Source organism: Jaculus jaculus, chromosome 11 (genome assembly GCF_020740685.1).
Source record: "Jaculus jaculus isolate mJacJac1 chromosome 11, mJacJac1.mat.Y.cur, whole genome shotgun sequence".
NCBI classification, from domain to species: Eukaryota; Metazoa; Chordata; class Mammalia; order Rodentia; family Dipodidae; genus Jaculus; species Jaculus jaculus.
In genome coordinates this window covers 101,668,398-101,685,637 of record NC_059112.1, presented here as the reverse complement: position 1 = coordinate 101,685,637, position 17,240 = coordinate 101,668,398, and the positions used below count along the sequence as shown (strand labels likewise).

The following is a 17,240-nucleotide window of genomic DNA, read 5'->3' as shown; positions in this document are numbered from 1 at the left end:
AAGAGGAATCACTGTGGGCAGATCCTAGGGTCTAGCCCTAAGGCTTTGGGGAATTTGGAAGTCCATTCTAAAGATAACAAAGTGTTGATCTTTGCCTGGAGTTTGTGTGGCCGCTTACTTACCTCTGGTGTTAGTTTTTCTCGGGGCATGGGCTTGTGAAAGGGGGCTCAGCTTCTGCCATTATGGAACTTCTCCTGAATCTGTAAGCTTCAAATAAATCCCTTCCTCCATAACCCGTGCCTGGTTTGAAGTTCACTCCAGTGACGCGAGACTGTCGGCTTTGCAGTATAACCAGGGTTCTGCAGCCCCTACCTCCCCCCAGACACCTTTGTAGAACATGTCCATCACCCCAGAAAGAATTCTGTACCCATTAAGAATCATGGCTCCTCTCTCCTCACCCCCAGCTGTTCTCATCTCTTTAATTTGTAGTACAGATTTACCTATTCTGAAAGTTTCTGATAATTCTATCCATAAAACTGTGTGGCCTGTCGTGACACACAGAAGGACGCTACTTTCAAGGTTCATTGGTGCCATGGCATGCATCTGTGTTTTCTATAATTGTCAAATAGCATTCTGTTGTCTGCATAACGCTGTAGTTTGCCCAGTCATTCACTAGTTGAGAGATACTTGCGTTGTTCCCATTTTTGACTGTTATCAACATTTCTTGGTGAATGTATGCATTCCTTTTTCATTCGTTCTTTCATCCCCTTTCATCTAGGTCACATGGTGTCATAGACCATTCAAGTACCATAAACTTAGTAACAGATATTTCTTTCTTTTAAATGTTTTATTTACTTGAGAGAAAGTGGGAGGGAGAGGAAGAGGCAGATAGAAAATGACATACCAGGGCCTCCAGCCACTGCAAACAAACTCTAGACACATGTGCCACCTTGTGCATCTGGCTTACGTGGGTACTGGGGAATCAAACCTGGGTCCTTAAGCTTTGCAGACAAGTGCCTTAATTTATAAGCCATTTCTCCAGCCCGGTAACAGATACTTCTTTCTCACACTTCTAGAGGTGGGAAGTCCAAGATGCAGTCACCAGTTAGAGACAGGGTCTGGTGAGAGTCTCTTTCCTGGTCCCTAAATAGTGCGTCCTAACTGCAGCAGGGGCCCTCTCTTCATGAGGGCTGTCTGACTGACTTGATGCCTTCCAGACTTCATCTAATATGAGGCTAGGGAGATGGCTCTGCAGCTAGAGGTGCTTGCTTACTCAGATTCAATTTCCAGTGTCCTCATAAAGCCAGATGCACAAACTGGTGCATGCATCTGGAGCTTGTTTAGAGCAGCAAGAAGCTCCCATTCTCCTTGCAAATATATGAATATACTGAACTCTGAAAAAAAAGAAGTGAAGATATCACCTAATATGATCACCTCCTGGATTAGGACGTTTGTGTTTGTTACATGAGTTGGTCTGAAACTTGTGATCCTCCAACTGTTGAGTGGCTGGTGTCTGCTCAGCAGGCCTCTTGGTAGCCGTGGAGGGGTCTTCTGCGACACCCGCTTTTCCCGTGTGAATCAGACGCCCCAGTTCGTTTCTTGAGGTTTGTGAAGCCACCTGTGGGCAGCAGGGACCTGTGCCAACTTGGGGATCTCTTCTGTGAGCCTCACCAGCCCTGGGCCGGGTCAGTGAGCCCTTCCTGCCCGGGGTCATAGGCAGTGAGTGTCACAGTGTCGCCAGCCCTGTGGTGTCAAGACTGCTGAGTTTTATCTTGGCACAGGAGCAGCGATGGGCAACAGAGAAGTGAACAGGGCCAGCTGCTTTTGATGGAAACGTGGCTGGGAGAGCAGGTGGTGGTCTGGATCTGGCCTGAGGTCTGTGCTCTGCCGGCTCCCCTGAGCTTGGCGGCGAGGAGAGCGTTAACGCGTGCGGGGGGCCATGGCCACGCAGCACTCGTCACTGTCACCAGCGTCCTGTTTCTTTGCATTCGAGTGACAGCTCTGCTCCTAGCCTCACCTCGATGCAAAAGGGCAAGAGGCATAAAGTCTGCGAGTCACCCTGGGAGGAGGGGTCTGTGTGTCCCCGAGCTGTGGTGGGTACACAGGAGTGTTCAGGTGTCCCTGCAACATGCGGCTTGCCCCTTTGCACAAGGTGCTTTGGATTGTCACAGGTTTATGTGTTTCACACCCACGTGCTGTGTGGAAACAAAAGTTCTCTGCGCAGCATGGCCCCTGGGCCATAGGCAGCTCCAGCTGCCCGGACGTGTTCAGAGGCCTCACGGCAGTAGAGGCTGAGGAGAGCTGGCTGGCTGCAGAGCCCTCTCTCCTGAGCTGGTTCTGGGGAGCACATTTTAGTTTAAATTCCCATATGTGACTCTAGGACTCTGGCACTGGCAACCCATGGAGCCACAGTGGCATGTTTAAATAGGTGGATGCTAAAGTCCAGGGGGCCAGAGTTTGACTTGGTGCCCATCACTCTGTGGATGCTTGACCTTGGGCAAGGATGTCACCCCAGTGCCTCAATTGCCTTATCTGTAAAATAGGGTTGGTAGTGCTGTTTTATTTCATTTTTTTGTTTAAGGTAAAACTTCTTTATGTACCCTAGGCTGGCCTTGAGCTCATAATTCACCTGCCTCAGTTGCTGAGGTTACAAGTGTACTCCACCATACCTGGCTAATACTTGTGTTGTCAATCAATAATTACTATTTTCTTTTTGTTGTTGTTTTTAGAGATAGGGTCATCTTGTGTAACCCTAGCTGCCTGGAACTTAATATATAAAACAGGCTGACTTTGACTTTGTGGTGATGCCTCTGCCTCTCAAGGGCTAGGACTTTAGGTGTATGCCATGACCCCCAGCTTCATTAACAGTTACTAAACACATGGAGAACGTTTGTAAACAAGCCCTAAATGAGCCTCGATGTACAGCAGCTGCTCTTTTCACTGGCATCTTCCCGACGCTGAGCAGATAAAGGGGTCCCTAGCACCTCCTCCCATTTTCAGACACAGACCCCACAAGGCACTTAAGGGGAGCCCTCAGAAACCCCCGTAGACAGCCTCTGCGGTGCCTCCGCGTTCTTGGGAACTCCGAGGTCTCAGGCCTAGACTGTGATCTCAACCCCCAGGCAGGTCTGTGCTGCCCTGGCCCCATCTGCCCTGTAAGCTGACTGCCTCTGGCTGGCATGGGGCACTAGAGGCCACAAGAGATAAGGGTGGACTGCATGCAGAGGGGGCATTTGGGAAAGAGTGAGGTGGGGAAGCAGCACTCCCACAGAGAGATTAGAGACTAGCCCCTAGTCTCCCCACCTAAAACAGGGCCCTCCTGCTCTGTTCCAGGGACCCCAGTCTCACTGCAGAGGAGTGGGTCAGGCAGCTCTGTCCTGTGTCCTATTCACCACTGTGTCCCAGTCCCTAGCACAGCACCCAGAACAACATGGTGGGTGGGAAGACATGGGTGCTCCAGTGCCCGCTATCTCGCCTCACAGAGAAGCTCAAATGCTAAGTTGGGACATAGCTTCATGGTAGCTAGAATGGTCTGTGTGGCTCTAATCCCTTCTTATAGAGCATGTCCAGGGTGGATGATGTTCGAGGCAGCGCTTTCCAGTCATACCTCTGTCCCTCATGCTATGCTCCTTCCACTCGCTGAGCATTAGACTTCACTGTCCTCAAAGATGGCCATGGTCCTTCACCACTGTCACCTCTCAGGGCTCAGTGTGGAGCCAGGCGTGCAAGGGAGGCTCAGGCCAGGCTTTCTCACGGGATGGCATTTTTGTAAAGTCCTTTGTATCAACAAAGGGACAAGTCAGGCACGGTGGCATCCCAGGCACTTGGGAGGTTGAGACAGAGTGTCACAAGTTCAAAGCCTAGGCTACAGAGTGAGTTCAGGGCCAGCCTGGGCAGCCTAATGACACCCTGTTGCAAAAGAAAGTGTTTTAAACTGAGGGAGACGAGTGATTCAGTAGATAACACTCTTGCCATGCAAATGTGAGCAACCGGGTTCGGATCCCCAGAACCCAGAGACAAAGCTGGGCACTGTCCGTCATCTCAGTGAACCTGCGGCCAAAGGGAGGCCGAGCCGGGGGGGGGGGGGGGCTCTCCCAGGAGCTTGGGAGCCAGCTGGCCTGGAGAATGCACAGGAAGGACCCTGCCTCACATGGGGGAAGATGAGGGGTCTCGCTCGCTCGCACACACAGCTGTGAGAGTTACCCAGTGTCAACCTTTGGACGACACACACACCCCTGCACCTCCACACCACACGCTCAGTACTCAAAGGGGCTGGGTTGTGGCTCAGCATCAGAGCACTTGCCTGCCTTGCAAGGGTCAACCTCTAGTTCCAGAAGAGAACAGAAGCAGCACTGAGAAGCGAGGGGATCAAGCACACAGGTCAGCAGAGAAGCTGGGTCTGAAGTTGGAAGGCTGTGGGTTCACATTAGCTCTGACACCAGTGTGCATGACTGTGGACAGGCCCCTTCATCTGAGCCCCACTCCCCTTAGAAGAGCCAGCGGAGGGTCCACTAAGTGACCCGTCTGTCCTTCCCAGCCTGCCCTGGTTGATGGCAGGTTTTCAGTGTGTAGCTGCTTGGATCACAGTCGGTGTTCCAGGGACATGGCGCCATAGTATATTCCCCCGTCCTGCCCACAGGGCCGCCGGGCCTCGCCATTCTCAGCTCAGCTCAGCGTGCTGGGGTGGTTTGTGGGTTTGTGTGCCTGGCCACCGCTCGGCAGCACGGCTTGATGGTTGTGACACTGGGGTGGGACCAGTCTTGCAGAACTCTTTTAATGATCTATTGATTTCTGCTGCTGCTGGAAAGCCCGCAGAGAGGTTTATTTTGGTCTGCAACATGCTATTAGGCTTTGAATTAGCCGCCAACTGATCTGAGAATGGAGAGATTTCACCTAATGATCCAGATTTGCAACTTCCTGTAAAAAGCTACACAAGCTGTCACTATTGGTTGCTTTCCTCACATGTCAATGACGCACTACACTGGGAGGCCTACACGGCATTGTAATCTGTCTTAGAGACACCTCGCTCTGCCCTCTGACCCCTGGCAGAGCCAAGCCATTACAATATGGGGTGGCTTTGGGATCTTTCTTGTCTGCATCGCGTGTGGGGGTGGGCGCAGATGCCTCTTCACCACCTTTCCTTGGGGGGCTCTGAAGACCACCTTTTCCTCCCCAGCTATGTCCAACCCCGAAGAAGCCTCGGTGTGGGGCTGGGGCTTGGAGCGCTCGCGGGATGATGGCTCCTGGTTCAGCCCCAATTACTGACTCTGCTAGTCCTCAGCCGTGTGACCCTGGCCACAGCGCTTCACTTCTTGCAGCGTCCCGCATGTCAAGTGGCTAAGGTTGGGAATGACATCCACAAGTGCCTCTGCACAGTTCCCAGCATCCAGCATGTTTTGGCAGGTGTTTCATACTTTGACTGAGTTGCTATTGGCCCTTGTGATGTCTGCAGTGAGCTTTACCCTGGTGGTGGTGATACAGGGGTCTCAGCGGAGAGAGGGGCCTTGGGGACTTACAGGGGGCAGAGGGCCCTTGGACATGCTGGCATGGGCCCAGCAGATTCATGTCCATATGCTGAGCCCTGGGCACAGCAAGGCATTGCCTTAACTACACTTTAGTCTTCATATTCTTTTTGGTTACTTTCCACTCGTAAAGCAGAATTTACTTTAAAAAAATCAGTATTGGGCTGGAGGGATGGCTTAGCAGTTAAGGCGATTGCCTGCAAAGCCAAAGGACCCAGGTACAATTCCCCAGGACCCACGTTAGCCAGATGCACAAGGGGGTACACGTGTCTGGAGTCTTTTTGCAGTGGCTGGAGGCCCTGGTGTATGCCCATTCATTCTCTCCCTTCTTCTCTGTCAAGTAAATATTAAAATATTTGAAAGAATGCCAGACTGTTTCACCACTTTAAAACAATCAGTATTTATCACAATTGCTTCCATGGGAGGTGGTGGGAGGTGGGAGGAGGTGGGCTCAAGGATGCTGACCAGCCTGCGGTGGAAGTTTCTTGTTTTTCTTTTCTTTAGTTCCTCAGGGATCCCTTCATCACCAATGCCCTCCCCTCCTCTGCGGCCATACACTGACGTACCATTCTAGGCCGCTGGGCTATGTGGAGTCATCTTCCCTTTGACCATAGCTTCAGCAAAGTGGAGCCCTGACCTTATAACAAAGGGAACTAGGCAAGGTAAGATAAGGCAACTCCCCATAATCAGCAGTAAACACTTATGAGGGCCTTGAATCCCTGAAAGCTGAAAACCACCCACTAAATAACCCTCCAGGGTTCTAACCTTTTCAGGTCTGGACTGGGACATGAGAAATCTTTTTCATTCAGTCTATAATTTTTCTGTGACCTTTTTTTTATATCATCTATTTGTGTAGCAGTTGCTCAGATAAAGATAAATAAATTTTCTCCTTAGAAGCAAGCAAGTAGTGTAAAAGCTAAATAAACACGTTGTACATTTGAGCTTGCTATTGGCTAATGGGCTATGAACCCTTACAGTCTCATTGGTTATTACTTCCACAGTAGCCCGTATCCTGATATGGTTTAACATATATAGATGGGAATACATTAACCCCAAAACTCCTATTTTGCCTAGGTGGATGGATCATAATCATAAACTATACGTTCAGGGTATCATTTATCATCTTTCCATTCACCACTGGGTAAAGTCCATCATTTCTTCTGGGTCCCCCAAGTTTTAGACACCAGTCTTCTCAGATGTTTTCCACTGGGAAGGGGAAGATGGAAGTTGTCCCTGGAGTTGATGCTTGTGGCCATCTTGGATAAGACGGGATCAGTCGTGGGTTCTAGTTTTGCCAAGGCAAGAAAGGTGGCAACTCCTTGGGCCTCTGTCCCTGGCTGGCTGTGTAGAATGAAAAGTCACCTTGTTCCTATTCTGCATCCTTCCCCCTATTGAGAAGAAGCTCTAACTTCAATTAGGGAAATGGGGCAATGACGGCTCTAACTTCTTCCGCCGAATAGGGTCACAGAGCGTGGCAGTTAGAGCTCACCAGGAGAGAATTTATCTCAAGGCTTGCAATGAAAAGGCTCTTAATTTCTTGTGACCCAGTCTGATGTCTTACTACCACCTGTGTGCAGATATTTTACTTTGGTCTGCTTTTTGAACCTGGGGTAACATTTATAAAGACAGTAAGAACATTATGATTATCATACAGACAGTAATGTTAGGAGGCCTAAGTCAATGTGAGAGCTTAGTGTTATCAACCTTGAGTGTATGGCTAAGTGGTTATTTATAGTTAGCATCAAACAGGGGAGCCTAGTAGCCTGAATCTGCGCTTTTCGTATATTGGTCTTTGGTTATACTCTCTTGCTGGGGGTTTGACCATTTAGGCAGCAAAGTTTTAACTACATGTTGTATTTTTGAAATGCTGTGTAGGAGCGACTCTTAGGCACCTGCAAGTTATGTCACTCTCAGCATTGTGTCATCTGCTGGGACGAGTCAGCCATGTGGACTCTGTGGCTTCCCTCGGAAGTAGTCCTGTTGTGTCTCCTGCAGATCGTACCCTGATTTAGAGTTCAATATCCAGGTCTCTGTGTCCTCCCTGATCAAGAAGACACGTGGCTTGCCACAGTCATAGGCCATGGTGGCAGTGTGCCATTGTCTCCGGAGCTCACTGAAGGTCTTGCAGGCAACTCCTCTGGCCTGGTCAGTCCCCCTCCCCCTCCACCTACACCTCCAGCCACTGTGTACTGTTTCTAAGCCTTGGGGAGGAGACTGGGGGCCTTTTTAGCTTTACTAGGTCCTGTGTTCCCAGAGCCTCCCTCCAGGAGGGGATGTTTCAGTTCTTGGGACATTGCTTCACAAGGGTTGCATTGTTGTGCATATGTGAACTTGATCTGTTGTCCTCCCCTTTTACTTTTCTCCCAGCAGCTTGGTCACAGGCTGAGGTTGCTGTGGATACCTGTACTTTGCTTCTGTGACCATTCGTTATATTCTGGGGTTGAGGGGGGGCTTCATCACCACACTTCACTCACCTCCCCCTCCCCCAGAGATGCCACCAAAGGGCTCCTGCTTCCCACCATTCCACATCAAAACTGCAGTGAATCTCCCTTCATATGACTTGGGGTCCCATGTGAAAATCTGTATAATAGACACCCTGCGTGGAAAGGCCAGGCCGTGTCTACTGCCTTCAGCTAGACCAAATACTGCCTAACTGCTCAGAAATGTAGTTGTTTAAAAGTATACGGATCTTGAATCGTGTTTGCTTCTGAAAAGGAAATTCATCATGTATTGAGCGTTTACCACAGGCTGAGAACAGCCCTGGGTTTTGCTTCACTGGCATGATCTCACTTGATCGCACAGTGACCTTCTAGGTAGATATTAACATCTTCACACAAGAGAAGATTCTGAGGTCCAGAGAGGCGGAGGGCCTTGTACCATTTATTCTTCCACCAGCTCTGGCTGCTGGGCATCGTGGAAAGTGTTTCTTTTTAGGGGCATCTGATTAGGTCTCAGATCTAAATTGGTGGCTTGGTGTGGCCTGCCATTTGTGTGTTGCTTGATGCACATGGATTGTAAATTGTTTTTGTGTAGGGGGCAGGGATGTACGTGCATGCACGTATGCAGTGTATGTGTGTGCACCCTGTGTGCCTGTTTCCCTGAGGCACGGTCTCACCCAACCAGGACCTGCCATTCTGACTGCTGGTTTCCCGTCTGCCAGCCCCAGCGATTCCTCTGGTTTCCGCCCTGCAGCACTGGGTCACAGATGCGCAGTGACCACACACAGCTCTGTGTGGTGCTCGGGAATCAAACTCGGGTGGTCTCGGGGCCTTCCACTTCCTCATTATTGTGCAGGAAGAGCTCTTAATTGCTGAGCCTTCTCCCCAGCTCCAACCTTTTGTTTTCTCTTTGAGATGGAGTCTTACTATGTCGCTGATGAGACTGGCCTGGAATGCACTATGTAGCCCAGACTGGCCTCAAACTCATAAGTCTCATTCCTTCACCTCCTGAGCACTAGGTTTACAGGGGTGTGCCATTATACCTGGCCTTTGAGCTGTTTTTAAAATTAATTTTTGACATTTAGACATTTGAGATTTCACATGAAAACCGTAGTGATCTGGCAGTTACAATGCCGCCTTCCCACAAGGCCAGAGTTGCTGGCAGTCAAGTGGAGGCTGCCCCTTTGTAGTGCGGCCTTGTCGTCATGGCCCCCTTCCTTTGCCAGTTTTCCCCGGGCCCTGCTGCCACGGGATTTCCCAGTCCTGGAAGAGACACGTCTGCGCACGGATACCGCTGTCCTTCCTTCTAGTTAAACGTACGCTTTGGCTCCCCGCCTCCGTCCTCCCTGTCCTCCTGCAGTCCAGCTACTTCTCATCCTTGACCACAAAGGCAGCAAAGGAAGGCTCATCCCGTGTGTCCCTCCAAGGGTCTAGCCTGTGTCGAGCTCTGAGCAAAATTCCCTGTGTGTCTGCATCTCTGTTAGCCTATCAGATGTGAGCGGGGCGGTCCTGACCTGGGCAGAGAAGATCAGGTCCACAGAACCTGCTTAAAATCCTTGTTAGCATGGCCTGGGTGCTATGCTCTGTCACCAGTGACATGCCCATGCAGAAAAACCAAAGAGCCCAATGGCCGTGCTAGTCAGAGCAAGCAAGAAGGCCCCCCTGAGAAGGGAGATTTGAGCCAAGAAGCAAAGCAAGGGAGCAGATAGGAGACGGGAGCTGTGGCGGGACATTCCAGCTAACGTGAGCACTATGCTTAGCATGTTCCAGGGAGCCTGGATGGCTCAGGAAGAGTAAGTGAGGAGGAGAGGGGCAGGATGTGGAGTCACAGAGGATGCGGGGGAGCCCAACCCTGACCTGGGCTTCTGCTGTAGGATGCCACAGGAAGGCCCTGGGCTGGCAGGGGAATGGACTGACTAACCATTCTCAGTGTGTCTGCAAGTCGCGGCCTGGTGCCAGTTGTGGCCGATGGGTGCGAGGGAACTGTGAGGATGAGGTACGTGAAGAGAGACAAGGCCAGGATGTGCCCACTGGCGCTGGCCTCCATGATGCGGGGAGTGGCCATCTCTTTTGACCACTGGAAGTAAAGTCGGAAGACGGGGCGTCCCTCTGCCCAGGTGAGAAGCAACAAGGCCGAGACAGGCCTGGGAGCTGCACCAGGGAGCCTGAGCCTGACTGTGAGGGCCCGCGGGAGCCACGGAAGGGACTAGGTAGGGTTGCTGTCGCGTGGGCTCCACTGCCAGGCCCGGAGGAGCCGGCTGCTGTTGCTGTTTGCATTCTTCGCCCGTCACGCGTCACGTGGCCGCCGCTTCTCAGCCTGCAGGGCTCATCGCCAGTGCTCGTGGGAGGCAGCAGGCGTAGCCAGCAAGAGCATGGCCTCAGAGGCCTGACTGCCTGGGTTTGAATCCCGGTGCTTGCACTCTCCTCGTGGGCAGGCCACCTCATCCCCGTGTGTGTCCGTGTCCTCGGCTGTGAAATAAGGTAGTGGATTCCAGCCTCATAGGAGGCTTCCCTTGCCCTTTCAGGAGAGCAGTGACTCTGGCCTCCTAAGTTAGTGGGTCTTTGTGAAAGCCACAGAGGAGTCTCACTACTGTACTTCCGGCTCTTTGGGGCCACTCTCCTCTGCCCAGCGAACCCTGGAATGGAGCTCTTGGCCTTCCCTTCTCCATGCAGCTGGTGACCATCATGGAAAAGCACTCATTAAGCCAGTCAAAGGATGATTTCGATTTCTCCACCCATTGCTTGCCCAGCTGGCCGTCCAGGTGTGAGCATCTTCCCCGCCGGCCCCGGCGAACATCAGGGCTTTCTCTGTCTCCGCACTCGCAATTATGTCTGCCTGCCCGAGGGTTCCAGGTGAGGCGTAGGAAGCAGCTTTGCTCAAAACACCCGATCAGAAGCTCGTGAAAGGGGCCCGGAGGTTTGGGAAGCAGCTGTGAAGTCCATACATGAGGTTTATCATGCCAGCTACTGATGACTGTCATGTCTCCACGGAAAATCTAACAGAGATTGTTCTCCTCAGTCCCCCCATTCGCAATGGCTGCTCAGGCCTTGGCACGGGCAAGCCCGGGCACCTCAGTGGTAACAAAGCTGAGCACACAGGTCCACAGGTGTTGGCCTGGCAGCCTAGGCGGGTGGAATTGGGCAGATTAAATTAGCTGCAGGCCCATCTCCCAGCTGGCTGGCGTTGGAAGGAAAGGAGGGAAAGGGGAAGGGAAAAGGAAAGAATAAAGGAAGATAGTTGGTTTCTTTGCAGATCTCCTGGTTTCTCTAAGATGGCCTTCTGGGCAGCTCTAGTGTTCCCCCGCTAGCCCGAATTCCCACTGCCGGCCCCCGTGTCCTGGTTCCCCCAAGCCACAGCCTATAGTGGGTGAGGCTCCAGCAGCAGGCCTCTGCCCCTTGTGTCACCAGCCACTTCTCTAGGCAGGTGTATGTCTGAGCACTGGGTGCCTCACTCCTCTGCAAAGGGAACACTGCGCAGTCCCTCCCCCAGGGGCTTGCAGAGAGTGGGACAAAACCACGTGTCCTGTGTCTGAGCCCTGGCGTGGTGGAATAGGGGCTTGCTAGGTGTTCCTCATAGCAGCTGCTCCCCCACTGCCGTTACCAGTGTGCGTGTGGCACAGCCCCACAGGCCTCCACAGCAAGCTGGCGAGTACCTCTAACAAGTGTGTATCATGTTTCTGTATCTGTCTTTCCTGGAAGGCGGGATCTTGGTCTGTCTTTACAATTATTATTATGCATTAACTAAAACCTTTTCACATAGCTGTATGTTGGGTGCTGAGCATATCCTCCCATACCCCATTTTCCCTCTCCTCCCTCTCTTGTTTGTCCCTTTATGCACAATGCTTGGCTCATATCGCCTGTGTGATGGGTGAAGGAATGAGCCAGTACATCACTGTTAAGTGGTCAGCAGAGGAGAGGCTCCCCCTACCCCCCACACAAGCACGTCTCCCCTGGCTGTCAGGTCTGAAGAAGATCAGCTCCTTGACTGCCCCTCCCCAGCCGCAGCCCACCCAGGACCGCAGGAGCCCCTCCTTATGGGTCTCCCTGCTTCTGGAGTTCCTCCCTGTCTTTTGTCAGGGCTCCCTCCCCCGTCATCTCCTCCTGGTCTCATCCTTTCATTGTCACTCAGGCCAGGCTCTCCCTGCGAGAGCCATCCGTTCTGCGAGTCCTGGGCACCTGAAGTATGGGGACACATGTTTGCCAGGGCATGTCCCTTCAAAGCGACAGTGGCTGGGACAGAGCAGGTGTGCAGCGGGGGGTAATTTAGGGAGCCAGGTGGGACTTGGCAAGGCGGTCACCAGTGTCCGTAACCAGTGTGTGGCAGCCGTCAGAAGCGCAGTGACTCACATTGTTGCTAATTTCTTACTCATGTCACCTTCCCACGCAACAGGTGCCTCCGGCGACTTTCCCTTCTTCCTCTGGTTCTGTCAGCTGCCCAGGTGGCCTCCACAGCCCAGGAGGAGAGGTTGAGGGTGGCAGGGGGGTTTACTTTGTGCAGCGTGGCTTGCACCCCGCGGGCTGCCGGGTCGTGTCGCCGTGCTCTGACCACGTCCGCGGCTCCCGGCTCATGCGAAACATGCTGGGGACCCCTCGCTTCCTCTGTGTTCAAGAGGCAGAGCCGGTGTTGCCATAGTGCAGCTGGCGTGGAGGCCAGGGTCTTCGGGAGGCCTTTGGGTTCTGGAATTCTCTAACCAGTGACACGTTGTTGCATCAGCTGGCCTCACAGCAGCCAGCTCTGAACAGGAAAGCAGCTGTCTGCGGCTCCGGACAAGCAGGACTGGCTGCACACTTTCGTAAGGCGCCATGTTGTCCTTGGATGAGGACAAAACACAAGGGCTCTCTGGAAATGTGGTCGCCCCTGCCAGGAAGCTTACACGCAGGACGGCCCTAAGGAAGACGTGCTGGAGAGCGGGCTCTTCCGAGCCTGGAGAAGGGGCTTGGCCAGAACAACCTGGGGACGGGGCTGGACCCTCGCATGTGGCCTGGTTCCGAGAGCCACGCCTCATCTTCTTGCTTTCCATATGCGACTCTCCTTTAGGCAGCTATTCTTAATCTGATGGTATCCTTATTTTCTTAAAGCTCAAAATGTAATTAACCTTTTCTGAAGGGAACAAATAATCCCATTAAAATAGTGCTGAGTGCCCTTACTTAAAGCAGGGCCTGACTCCCGGGCTCTCCAGGAGCAGCTCTAACTGTAATTGACAGTGGTATTAGCAGAGAGGCAACACAGGAAGTGGCAGCAGGGCCATGAGCAGCACCAGCTGATTAAGTGGCCACTAGAAGCTTCTGGCACATTCCATACACTGGGCTTGCATCCAGCCCCATTGCTTCTAATCTGTGTGTTGGCCACCACCCCAGGAGCAAAACGAGAAAACTCACTAGTTCTTTGAGCCCCATAAGGGCCGGCCCTACATGCATGCCAACTCCCTGGTGCCCCACATGACAGACAGGCTTTGAAGGTCCCCTATGTGCTGATGTGTGTCCTTGGCTCCCGGCTGCCCAGAGCCCATGGAAAGAAAGAGCTGTTTTGCAGGCCAGTCTGGCTACTTCATCCCCACCCTCCTTGGAGGCCTGTGTTCTCTCACCTGGTGCCAGGCTGCACTCCCTGGCCACTGGCCTTGCCTTCCTGTCTCCCACACTTGTTTGTTCTTTTAACCATTGTTTGCTTTGTAAAGCTTCTCATGATCCGCAGGAGCCACGTCAGGCTCCTGTAAGAAAGGAGAGAACGAGGCTGAGGAGGTGGGCCCGTGTGAGGTTTGCGGTGGGGGGGGGGGGGGAGGACCAGTGAAGGGATGGGAGAGGGCCAGGTAGTGTGGGAGGGCTGTGAGGACAAGAGGACAGGGACACTCTGTTTTAAAGCGAAGCCCTGCATCTGGGGCTTGTAAGATATCTCCTGGTTTTAATCTTCTCAAATACTGTTCAGTCCACTTCAAACATACCTGTGAGTCACACTTAATCCTTGGACCCTTTGCAGACTTGTGCTGAAAATGTCAAGAATGTGTTCATGAGACTCTCAGAACCACCCATCCACATGGGGGTGTCAGTTCCAAGCAGCCTTTATTCACCTGTTGGAGCATTGCTCAGTTCCTTCTGGGTACCCCACAAGCCCCCGACATATTCCAGAAGCAGTTGACATGGTGGCACATGCCTGTGATCCTAGCCCTAGGATTACAGGCTGAGGCAGGAGCATCACAAGTTCAAGGCCAGCCTGGTCTAAATAGAGAAACCCTGCTTCACCTTCCCCAAAGCCCCGACCTTCTAAAGAAGCTGCGCCTTGGATAATCCCAGTACAGAGGAAGCTGAGACGGGAGAATTACTTTAAGTATAAAGCCAGCCTAGATTACAAAGTGAGATCCTGTTACCAAAACAAAACCAACAGAAAACAAGAAAAGCATCCAGAAGCAGTGGAGCTGTTAAAAATTCAAATGTTTACCAGAACTGATGGGACAATTAGCATTCATTTTCTTAGAGGTAATAATGATATTTGGCTATGTAGGAAAGTGTTCACGTGGTAAGTAAGAGTGAAATGGCATGGTGGCTTTATTTAGTTTTTTAAAATATTTTATTTTTATTTATTTAGCAGAGAAAGAGGGAAGGAGAGAGAGTGGGCGCACCAGGGCCTCTAGCCACTGCAAACAAACTCCAGATGTGTGTGCCCCCTTGTGGGTCCTGGAGAATTGAACCTGGGCCCTTTAGCTTTGCAGGCAAACACCTTAACCACTAAGCCATCTGTCCAGCCCTATTTAGTTTTTTTTTTTTTTTTTTGAGGTAGTCTCATGTGGCATAGGCTGGCTTCTACTTGCTGTGTAGCCGAGTCTGACCATGAGCTCTTCATCCTCCTGCCGTCACCTCCTCCTGCCCCCCAGTGCCGGCATTACAGGGGTGCACCAACACACTCAGCGCCCTCAGTGAGATGGCTTAGTGGTTAAGGCACTTGCCTGCAAAGCCCAAGGACCCAGGTTCAGAACCCATGTAAGCCAGACACACAGGGTGATACAAGTGCACACACAAGGTCACACACGTGCACAAGGTGGTGCATGTGCCTATAGTTTGATTACAGTGACTGGAGGCCCTGGCATGCCAATTCATTCATATTCCACCCCCCTCATAAAAAAGAAAGGCCAGTCTGTTGGGCTTGCCTCAAAAAAAAACAAAAAAAAACACGTTAGCATTTTAGTAGCTCTGTGGCCTAGGGCTTATGAGGCCATAGGTTCAAACCCCACAATGCACACACACACACACACACACACACTCACTCACTCACTCATGGCCACTTAGAAGGTGGAAGCAATGAAGCAAGCAAGGAAGGGTCTAGAGACGCCAGTATGAAAATGCATTAGAACTTCCTCTATTTTGACATGTTAAGTTTCGTTGCAATGAAGTAAAAATGTCATCATTGTAGAAAATGCCACAGCCATTCACGAGTCGCTGTATGAATTGTCTTCCGTGTCCCTCAGTCACATCCTGCCGCACAGTGTGTGGAGCTTCAGGTCTGGGACCAGAGTGAGAGCTGTTGGTAGCCGTGTCCAGAGCCGAGGTTGGGGGTCAGGAAGCCTGCGTGCCCAGGCACTGAGGTGACAGGTGTACATCTGTTCACACAGTAGTGGCTTCTGCGAAAGCCCATGAGGTGGGATCTCTGTGAGCCGAATGCTGGTGTGGGGGGTTGTCTTCTGAGCCGAAGGGGCTGACATTGCTTTGTGAAGACCCGAGTGAGGCCCTGCTCAGCTGCCACCTGCTTTAGAACCTCAGGCAAGCTCTTCCTGTCTGCGTCTGCTGCCGCCCTCAGGTGTGTCCTAAAGGCACAGCTGATGGGAAGCCCAGAGCATGACGACAATGCTCAGGTACAAATGACTCAGTGGTGAAACTGAGGTTTGGTACCAGGTCAGACTTTCCTGGAGCAGGACATGATGTAGGTTTTCAGGTACTGGCTCTCATGGAGAATGGGTGCTAGGAAAGGATTTGGGTTTCCTCTGAGTAGATCCTCAGTCTGCCAAGTCACTGCCACCTGTGCCATCATGGTGAGAGGAGGTGCTGGCTGGATTCATGGCAGGCTCCTCTGCCCTCCACTGGACCGCACGTGCCATCCTTTGGCTCTGCGCCTCAGCCCGGCCCCACTTGCACCACACCGGACCATCTCCAACCTCTGATGGGACTTGCAGTACTGTGAGCTCCACTCCCAAACCCAGAGCTCCCCCCCGAGCTGGTTTGCTTCATGCTTTTATTCCTGCTACACAACAGCTCAAGACGCCTTAACATTTCCTTGTGCAGATAAAAATCCAGGTTTGATTAGCTCCATTCAGCTCTCACCTGACACTTAGCCCCATCCAGAGAAAGACCCTCTAATTGTTTAACGATGGTCTGAGCTTGGAGACCAAGGAGAAGAATTCAGTATTCAGACCCAGTGAGCTTGGCCAGGTGGCTCCAGCTTGGGCCAGAGGACCCTCCTTGTCTTGATGCCACTTGGCCAACCTCATAGCAGGCTGCAGATTTTAGCCACTGTCCTGGGATTGCACTAATCATGACAGAGTGGCCCATGACACTGGAGGAAGGTCACTTGGGGTGACTTTGGAGTGGCCACAAGGGGTCCCAGGTGGTAGATAATTCTGCTTTCTTCCCCTACATGGTGTCTAGAGAAGGCTTGCCAAAGAACACGCAGGGTCCAGTGGATTCTGAACAATAGTCATCCTCAGCCTGAGCATGACCCAGCACTGCATGGTGGGTTTTCTCCTGTGGGTGTCTGTCACTGACAGTGCACCACTGTTTTGTCACAGAGTTCCTGCCTGGGTGATGGGCTCTGTGCTAAAGAGTGCCTGCCCTCTTACCCTCCTGGGTGTGGGATGGAGCTCTGCTCTCGGCCACAGTTTCCTTGGTTTTTACGTACAAGTCATCATATTCCACTGTGTTCTTGCGAGGCTGTGATGTCCTCCCCAGCCTCCTCTCCTCCCTGCGCTGAGTGTACTTACTTGCTCTGGGGCCCAGACGGAGCAGTGAGAGGAAACCTTCCCTGGCGCCCACACTGGTCTTGCTCCTGAGCCAGCATCCACCTGGGAAGAGCCATGCAGGCGCGGGTGTGGAGAGCATCTGCAGGTTCAGAATGTCAGGCAGCAGGTTGCCGCTCAGGCCAAAGCACAGGCCTCTGTGATGGCAGTGGGGGCAGGCCTGGGAAGCTGGTCCTGCCCGTGAAGGCCAGGCAGACGTGGGCTGAGGTGAGGCTAGAGATGAGTGAGGCGTGCACAGCCGGGAACCTTTGGTGTGTTATCGTCTGACCTGGGCGCTGTGCTAATGATTGTGTATTTCCTTGGGTGGTTCCTGGATGTACTCACATTCCACTCGCTGGCCT

The 17,240-nt window shown here is 52.3% G+C and overlaps 1 protein-coding gene across 1 annotated transcript in view; it reads left to right on the top strand.

The window, feature by feature from the left end:
* Positions 1–17,240, top strand: part of Snx29 (sorting nexin 29) — a 459,228-nt gene that overhangs the window by 420,518 nt on the left and 21,470 nt on the right. The gene's annotated exons all lie outside the window — the stretch shown is intronic.